The following is an 8,899-nucleotide window of genomic DNA, read 5'->3' as shown; positions in this document are numbered from 1 at the left end:
TAAGGTCACCGCGTACCAGCACCAACATTTTTTCTTTATTTCCCCTGGTAATTACCTTCGTTTTCTTTGGTTCTTGACTTTCCATGTTGGTTTTCCAAGCTATTAGAATAAACCTACTTCATTTTCATTATGACCAAGCTCGTTTGAACTATTAATATAAGGGAAATTGCCATAGTAACAATACTGAGTCTTCCAATCCATTTTCATGGCATATCTTTCTATATTTATGCATTTGAATTTTTTCTCAACAATACAGTCTAACTTTCCCTTAGAATTCTTGCATATATGTTAATATTATGTGTAACTAAGTATTTTAAGTTTTTGAATAATATTGTAATTAGAAATGTTTACTTTATTCCCCCATCTTGTGCTGCTAATTTATATTGTATGAACACTCAGTTATTTTAGCTTATTAAAATTGTTCCTAAAACCCTGCTAAATGCAATTGTTTGAGGTAATTATTTCTTAGATTCCTTGGACAGTGCTGTTTAAAGAGTCATGTCATCTGCTGATGTAGAAATTTTACTTCTTCCTTCCTGAACCTTGTGTCTTTCCCTTTCTGTGCTTTATTACAATGATTAGGACCTCTAATTTGATGTCTTGTTTTTATCTCAGGGGGGAACTAATCAATATTTCACTACTAAATATGGTTTTCAGCTGCAGTTTTTTAAAGCAACTTTATAAGGATATGAAAGTAGTATTGTATTAGAATATAATTTGAATGCTCATCCATCAAAATCAGAGATTGAATTTTCTTCCACTATTTCTGCATCTATTGACTTAATCGCATATATTTCTGCCTTACTCTGTTAATATGCCAAATTACAGTGACTTTTGTTTGTTAACCCTTGTATTCAGTGGATTAACTCTCCTTTATCATGAGAGAATATGCTAAAGTTTTATTACTAATTCTTGCCTTTGTGTCTGACAGGGATATTAATCTGTTCAATTCTTTCTTTGTCTTTCCTATTTTTTGTTTAATGTCTGACAGGGGTGGGTATCACAATTATTTATGGATCCATAACATAAGCTGGTAAATTCACTCCCTATGCATTTTCTCAAAACATTTATACAATTTCAAATGTTTCTTTACCTGAATATGTGTTGAGTGTGTTTTTATTGTTGAAGAGTATTTTTGTTGGACATGGTTGAGAGGTTTTTGTTTTGTCTTGCCTTTCAGGGGTCTAAGAATATTGAATCAGTATCTTATCGCTACCATTTTGTTCAAAGGTGACAGCGACTCAAATAATTATTCTCTTTAATATATATTTTTATTCTGGGAGTTTTCTAGATGCTCTCGTTCTTTGTAGCTAATTGGCTTTGTTTAGCATATAGTATTCTTCATATTAAATCTACGTGTAGATGGCTGAATTCCTTAAAATATATCAATTTGATTATCAACAAATTTACCAACATTTAAGCAATTTTTTCTTCAATATTTTTCTCTCTCCTCTCCTTTTGGAGCTCCAGTTACATGTGTATTAGACTCAAGTGTTCTCATTTCTTTCTCTTTATTTCCCTTTGTTGTTGGTGTTGTTGTTGCTTTTAGGTTTCTTGAAGTCAGTTTCAACTCACAGCCACCCAGAAACAACAGAAAGAAGTACTTCTCAGTTTGACCCTTTCTCACCATTGCTATGAGTTAGAATTGACTCAGTGACAGTGTGTGTTTCATTACTATTTTTGCAGCAACAATGTTAATACATCTTGTTAAGTGTCTTCCTCTTTTTTTTGACGGCTACACTCTGTCAAGCATGATGTTCTTCCACAGGGATTAGCCCCTCCGAATAGCATGTGCAAGTTATGTACAATAAAGTCTTTCCATCCTTGTATCTAAAGAATGTACTGGCTGAGTGAAGGGCCTGCAAGATTCCTGGAAAGGTGAAGTTAAAAGATGCTGATGTAATGACATGAACTTTTGGAAGCCCCTTTAATTCTTCCAATAGAGTCCCCCACTCTCCCTTTCTTCTGGCAGCCCATGTTATATTTACTAGTCCTTATTAATAACATGTTTTAAAGACATCAATTTTCTCCAATCTTCACATATTTTTGCATTCCCAAATATATGAAATGATTGAAACTGCTATGACTTAGGTATATGTCAGTCTTCAAAGTGAAATCTTGCTTTTTAATACTTTAAGGAAATGATTTTTTTTTTGCCTTAGTTTTCCCCAATAAAATACATCCTTGATTACTTCACTACTGCTTCAATGAGCCCTTGATTTTGGATCAAAGTAACATGAAATACTTGATAACTTCAATCTTTCTTCCATGTATCATAATATTATCTCTTGCTCCGGTTGTGAAGATTTTGGCTTTCTTTACATTAAATCATAATGAACCTTGAAGGCTGTCCTCTTTGATTCTTATCAGCAAGTTCCTCAAGTGCTCTCAGCATTCAGCAAGCAAGGGTTTATCCTCGATACCACGGATCATCAATGCCCCTGACGCTGCATTCACCTTCCTGGTTGGCTTACCAGATAGATTAAGGATGTAAAAGAAAACCACCCTCGCCCCTTTCTAATTTTAAATCACATGGTGTCCCTTTGCTCTATTTGTATAACTGCCTCCTGGTCTATCTACATATAGGCTCCATATGAGCACAATTAAGTATTCTGGAATTCCCATTCTTTGCAATATCATTCAGAGTTTCTTATGCTACACTTAGTTGAATGCATTTGCATAGTGAATGAACTACAGGAAAACATCATAATTGCAATTTTTTGTTTCCAGCCAAGACCCATCTCTAAGTAATGATCTCTTTATTTCCACATCCTCCTCTGAATCAACCTTGAACTTTGAAACTTCCCTGTTGATAAACTGCTGAAATTGTTTTTAACTATTTACAGTAAAATGGTACTTTTGCATGATATTAATTGTTCAATTATTTCAGAGCTTTATTGGGCTCATCATATACTCCTTCAAGATTTCAGCTAAAGGTTTGAATTCTTCTCTTCAGTTCTTAACATCTTGAGCAATGTCAACATCTTTGCGAGTTTCATTACAATACTTTGCTTAGTTTTCCATGGTCACCCATTGAAATTATCTGTTCAGCTCTTTTGCTTCCTTGCTACCTCCTCTTTATATAGGTTTTCAAGAGCAAATTTTAATCTCTCCTTTCATTCATTTTCCTATTTTCTTTCTTTCCTGCCTTTTTAAGAACTTTTTGTATACCTCATATGTGATATTCTTGATGTAATCTCACAACTTACCTGGTCTTTGGTAGATAGTGTCCAATGCATTCAATCTATTAATACAGTCTCTAAATTCAAGAAGAATATTCTTAAGGTCATATTTTGACAATTTCGAGCTTGTTTTAATTTTCCTCTTGATTCTGTGTATGACTAATTGTCTCCTAACCTGTTGGCCCCATAAATTGTCCCCCTGCTCTGAAATTATCCCCTAACCTGTTCTGAGTGATATGAAGTTTGTCTATTATTTCTTTCCACAAGGATAGTCTATTTGATTCCTGTTATAGCATCCAGCAAGGTTAAGGTACACAGTTGTTTATATTTTTGAAGTAAAGGAAAGGTATCCTGTTATTGAACCTAGTTAATAAATCTATTTTTTAACTTAGTGTATTTTTATTATTCTAAAATTTCTATTTTTTATTTTCTACTTATCATCTGACATTTCCTATCTTTTATCCATTATAAGCCTATTTCCTTTAACTTAAAAGTTATAGTACTACTGTCTACTTTAAAATCTTTGAACAATCAGGATTTGAGTCAAGTAGCATTGTTTTCTACATCTTTTCACTGGAAAGGTAGGTCACAGAGGTTAATTTACATTAAGGGAAAGATTATATCCTAAATTGGAGATGGACCAAAAATTAGCAGGGATGGAAAACAGCAAAATCAATTGTAAAATTTGATAATTTTTAAGTTGTTGAATGCAAAATGATGACCTGGTATTTAAGCCCCCATATAACACACAATAAAATATATATTAATTAAGTTGGATTTCCATATGTCAATTAAGAAAACTGGACTTTATGAATGCAAGATGATTTTATTTGTAGTCCTTCAAAATATATTTGTTTGTTTCACCAGTATACCAGTTAAACTCAAACTGTGAAATCCATGAAACCAAACCCAAACTAGGGCCATTCAGCTTATTCTAAATCATGTTGCTGTTGTTGTGATTGCTACCTGTTAGGTGCTGTGCAAGCTGTTCTAATCCACAGTGACCCTGTGCAGAACAGGAGGAAACACTGTCCAATCCTGTGCCAACCTCACGACTCTTCCTATGGCCAAGCCCATGTTTACAGCCGCTGTGTCAATGCATCTTGTGGAGGGGTGGGACCTGTTGTCAGGTGCTTTCATATAGCAGCCCTCTATGTAAATGAAGGGAACACCACTCAGTCCGGCACCCTCCTTACAGTAATTGTCGTCTTTGAGTCCATGATGGCAGCCACTGTGTCAATCCATCCTATTGTGGGTCTTCTTTTTTTTTTCTTCACTGACATTCCATTTCCCCTAGCAGGATGTCCTTTCCTAGTGACTGGTCTTTCCTAGTGACATGTCCAAAGTACCTGAAATAAAGTCTTGCCATCGTTGCTTCTCAGGATCAGTCTGGCTGTTCTTCTCCCATGACAGATTTGTTTGTCTTTCTGTCAGTCCAAGGTACTTTGGAGCAATTGAAAATACCATGGCGTGGGTCAGGCACACCTTAGTCTTCAAAGCAATCTCTTTGTTCTCCAACACTTTAAAGAGATCTTGTACAGCGAATTTGCCTAAAACAGCACGCTGCTTGATTTCTTGAATGTTGCTTTCCTGAGCATTGGTTGGGGACCCAAGCAAAGCTTCCATCTCTTTTCCATGTATCATAATGTTGTCTTTTGGTCCAGTAGTAAGGATTTTTGTCTTCTTTATATTGGATTGCAATTCATACTGCAGGCTGCACTCTGATCTTCATCATCAAGTACTTCCAGTCTTCTTCCCTTTCAACAAGTAAGGTGTGTCATCTGGATATTTCAGGCTAATAAGTCATCCCCCAGTCTGCCTGTTGTTTTCCTATAGTCCAGTGACTAGGATTAGCTTCTCAGCAAACAGATCTTTTATAAAATCTCTTTATTCATGTTCCTAATATGTTTTTAAGGAGATTCCCCTTGGCAGAATTAATACCTCTCTTAACCTCTCAATTATACTTTCACTATGACAATGATAAAGCATCCTTGGTGGTGTAATCAGCTAAGGATGGGCCTGCTCACCGCAAGTGCTGTAGTGGGAAACCACTACGTGGTCCCCAGAAGAAAAAGAATACTATCTTCTCCCATAAAGAGGTACAGCCTTGGAAACCCTATAGGGTAGATCTATATACATCAGAATGAACTCCATGGCAGGGATTTAGAGCAACTATAAGGAGTCCTCATGCCACCGTGGTTAAAATGCTCAGCTGCCAACCAAAAGGGCAGCAATGAGAGCCTACCAGTCACTGTAAAGGAGAAAGATGTATGGCCTTGGAAACTTTACAGGTCTGCTCTACAGGGGTGCTATGAGTGAAAATCAACTTGGCAGCAATGGGTTTCGATTTGAGCTCGTAATTATCATATTACATTATAACATGCTCCTTATGTTTTATTACCCTTATTTTTTAGCACAATGGGGGCAGGGACAGTATCTTATTTTCTCTTTCCTGAGACCCAGGCACAGAATTTTCCTCTTGCTCATTTCAGGAATGAATACATGATTGAATGGCCAGGCAAATTTTGGGTGATTTTTCTTTTGAGTGTGACATCAGGTAGTGCTGATAAAACTACTCAACATGATGAATATGGCATTCCTGGCAGTTATAGTTCCTGTAACCATACAGATTAGACACAAATACTACTCCAGAGACTTGCAGCTTTGCATAGTTACTATATCATGACTGTCAACTTCCTCAAAGACAAACTGACCTTTCTTAATCAGTGCATCATTTGGAATAGGTCGCATTGGAGTTTCCTGACAACTGTTAAGCTTGAAAACCAGAAATCTGCACATAAAGATTCCCTTGTGTGGACAGGCCATGATTTCCACCTTCCACATGCTTGTCATTAGTAGTACTTTGCTGACCCTGCACATCTTCTTTAACACGCGAGAATGCCATCATTAGCAGTTGCTGGATGACTGTCTTCAGGATTTATGGTGATCTTCACAGGCTGTGGAGTTAAAGGCGGGGAAGGAGCTTCCCGTAGGACCACAAGCACATTATGGCACCACCTTCAGTGCCAGCATATGTCCGAGGGCGCATTTCATATGGCAATGGCTGTCTTGAAACAGATTGCTCTGTCACTTAGAAGACACAGCTTTCTTTTAATGAAACATATTTGGTTTTTTTCAAGTGAGAAAAGAAATTAAAATGGCAAACAGAAATAAAAAAGAAAGACAAAGAAATTTGGCTTGAGTTTCACATTGGCAATGGTCTCATAGATTGAGCTAGACCACTGGATTCATTTGACTTGCTCAAGATACGAATGTTATAGGGTGTTGATGATCTGTGATACAAGCTTTTTTCCTTAAAAATGTGAAGCATGCAAACAGATGACGCATTTATTCATTCACTTCCTCCTACTCATGTAACTATTAGTTTCAATACATCACATCTGGGTAATGCTATTACTTCAGCCATTTTGATAGCTTAGTAAAAATTATGAAAACATCAGTTATTTTGATGTTTGCATTTAATCTTTGTGGACATGTCATACATACATACTTAAAATGGATATTTAAAAATTATAAAATTGCCAAATTACCTAGGAACTGAGTAATAGGGCAATTGTTTTTGAGGTAGTGTGTGTGTGTGTGTGTGTGTGTGTGTGTGTGTGTTAAAACCTCTATATTAAGTCTTAAGTAGGATTTATGGCCAGGTTGCTCATTATAGAGCAGAGAAAACAATGAAAATGTGTTGCAGGATCATGATTGGTCACAGATCAACTCATCAGTGTTGTAGGAAGGACTATGGCATCAGGAAACGGACCATCGGGATAAGTACAGTATTACAGATGAGAAAAGTTGACAGGATTGGTTCTAGGGTACCCTCACTACCTTTATCAGAGTACAATCATGACCATGTGTTTCTGACACCCCAATTTTCATTAAGGGCATGTCTGGTCTAGACTACTCCTTGACAAGCCTAGATTGTTTCTCCCTGGACTGGCTAGGTGAATCTTAATCTGTGTTAAGGATACTGGACTTGAGGTCAAGGCTTTTACATCACTGATATATCATTAGAAAGAGGTCAACATAAACTGACCTTGTGTCAAGCATCCAAATTGGAGTTAACATTCCCATTAAGAACCAAATGCTGAAAATTTAATCTGCAATTAGAACTTAAACTTCTGAAATGCAAATGCTGGGAATTTAAGCTCTAATGCATCCTCTCTCTGATCATGGGTTTTTAATAAAAATCATTTGATCACACTGAGATTGGTGTCCTTTCATCTACATAGATCCCTGCATGACTCCTTAAGTTGGCTGCTTGATTTAGGACAAGCCTATATGGCCCCAGATACTATTGTTTCTGCCAAGACCCAGGTAATATTCCTTCTGACGAGAAGAGACCATCTGATTCCTCCGTGTCATCTTGCTGTAGCCTTGTTTCTCCAATGATCACCTAGTGTGGTTTGTTTTTTGCTGTTTCCTTTCAGATATGCACTCATAGACCAGTCTGCCAAAATGTCCAAATAGAACTGATATCATGGGGCCCCAATATTGATTTAAAAGATTATTTTAAATACATTTAAAGGTCTCTGACAACTATCACGATGCTGGCTAAGAATCATAAAAGAAAACTAAGACACAGGGGATATCAGAGGAATATGATTTGAGTATTAACAACAATTAGCATACCACTTCCCTATTGTCTTTTATTTAAAAAAAGTCAAAATATTTCAATTATTATCCCTTACATTTTTAAATTATTTTTATTTTGTTTTATTATTCTTATTTTTACATTTTATTTTGCTCTACCTTTTACCTATTTACTTATAAGGTAAATCTGTTCTGCTGAACTATAATTTTTTAAAAAGAGATTCTGAGGTTCTTTGGTTGAACTTGGAATATTTGCTCATGAGGATCGAGGACTGCAGCTTTCAGTATAACTCAATGTAAAGAAAATCAAAATCCTCACAACTTGACTAATAGATAACATCATGATAAACAGAAAAAAATTGATGTGCCAAGGATGTTGTGTTGCTTGAATCCACAATCAATGTTCAGGGACACAGCATTTTAAGAGATCAAATGACACACTGTATTGGGTAAGTCTGTCTCACAAGATTTCTTTAAAGTGTTGAAAAGCAAAGATTTTTCTTTAAGGACCAAGGTGCCTACTTCATGGTATGTTCAATTGCCTCGTATGCATTGATAGATGCACACTGAATAATTAACATTGAAGAAGAATGGATGTATTTGAATTAGGGTGCTGGTGAAAGATACTAAAAAAAATCATGGACTGCTAAAAAAATAAGCAAATCTATTTGGAAGAAGTATAGCCTGAAAGAGTGCTCCTTAGAGGTACGTATAGTGGGAATTCATCTCACATGCATTGGATATGTTGTCAGGAGAGAGTAGTCTCTGGAGAAGGGCATCGTGCTTGGTAGAGGAACAGCAGAAAAGTAGAAGGTCATGGCCAAGATGGATTGACACAGTGGCTGCAACAATGAGCTCACACTTGACAGCAGCTGTGGGGCAGTGTTTCATTCTGCTGGACACAGGCTCACTGTGAGTCAGGACTGACTCAACAGCACTCCATGACAACAATATCACTTATAAAGTATTGCCACTGATACTGAGTTTTGTGCGCTGCTAAACTCAAGGTCAACAGTTCAAACCCACTAGCTGCTCCACAGGAGAAATGTGAGACTGTTTGCTTCTGTAAAAGTTTATAGTCTCGGAAACTTTATGGAACTGTCTTGGTT

The sequence above is a fragment of the Tenrec ecaudatus genome, chromosome 10 (assembly GCF_050624435.1).
Source record: "Tenrec ecaudatus isolate mTenEca1 chromosome 10, mTenEca1.hap1, whole genome shotgun sequence".
In the NCBI taxonomy this organism is placed as follows: domain Eukaryota; kingdom Metazoa; phylum Chordata; class Mammalia; order Afrosoricida; family Tenrecidae; genus Tenrec; species Tenrec ecaudatus.
The sequence above is the reverse complement of the archived record's forward strand: the minus strand, read 5'-3'. Positions refer to the sequence as shown.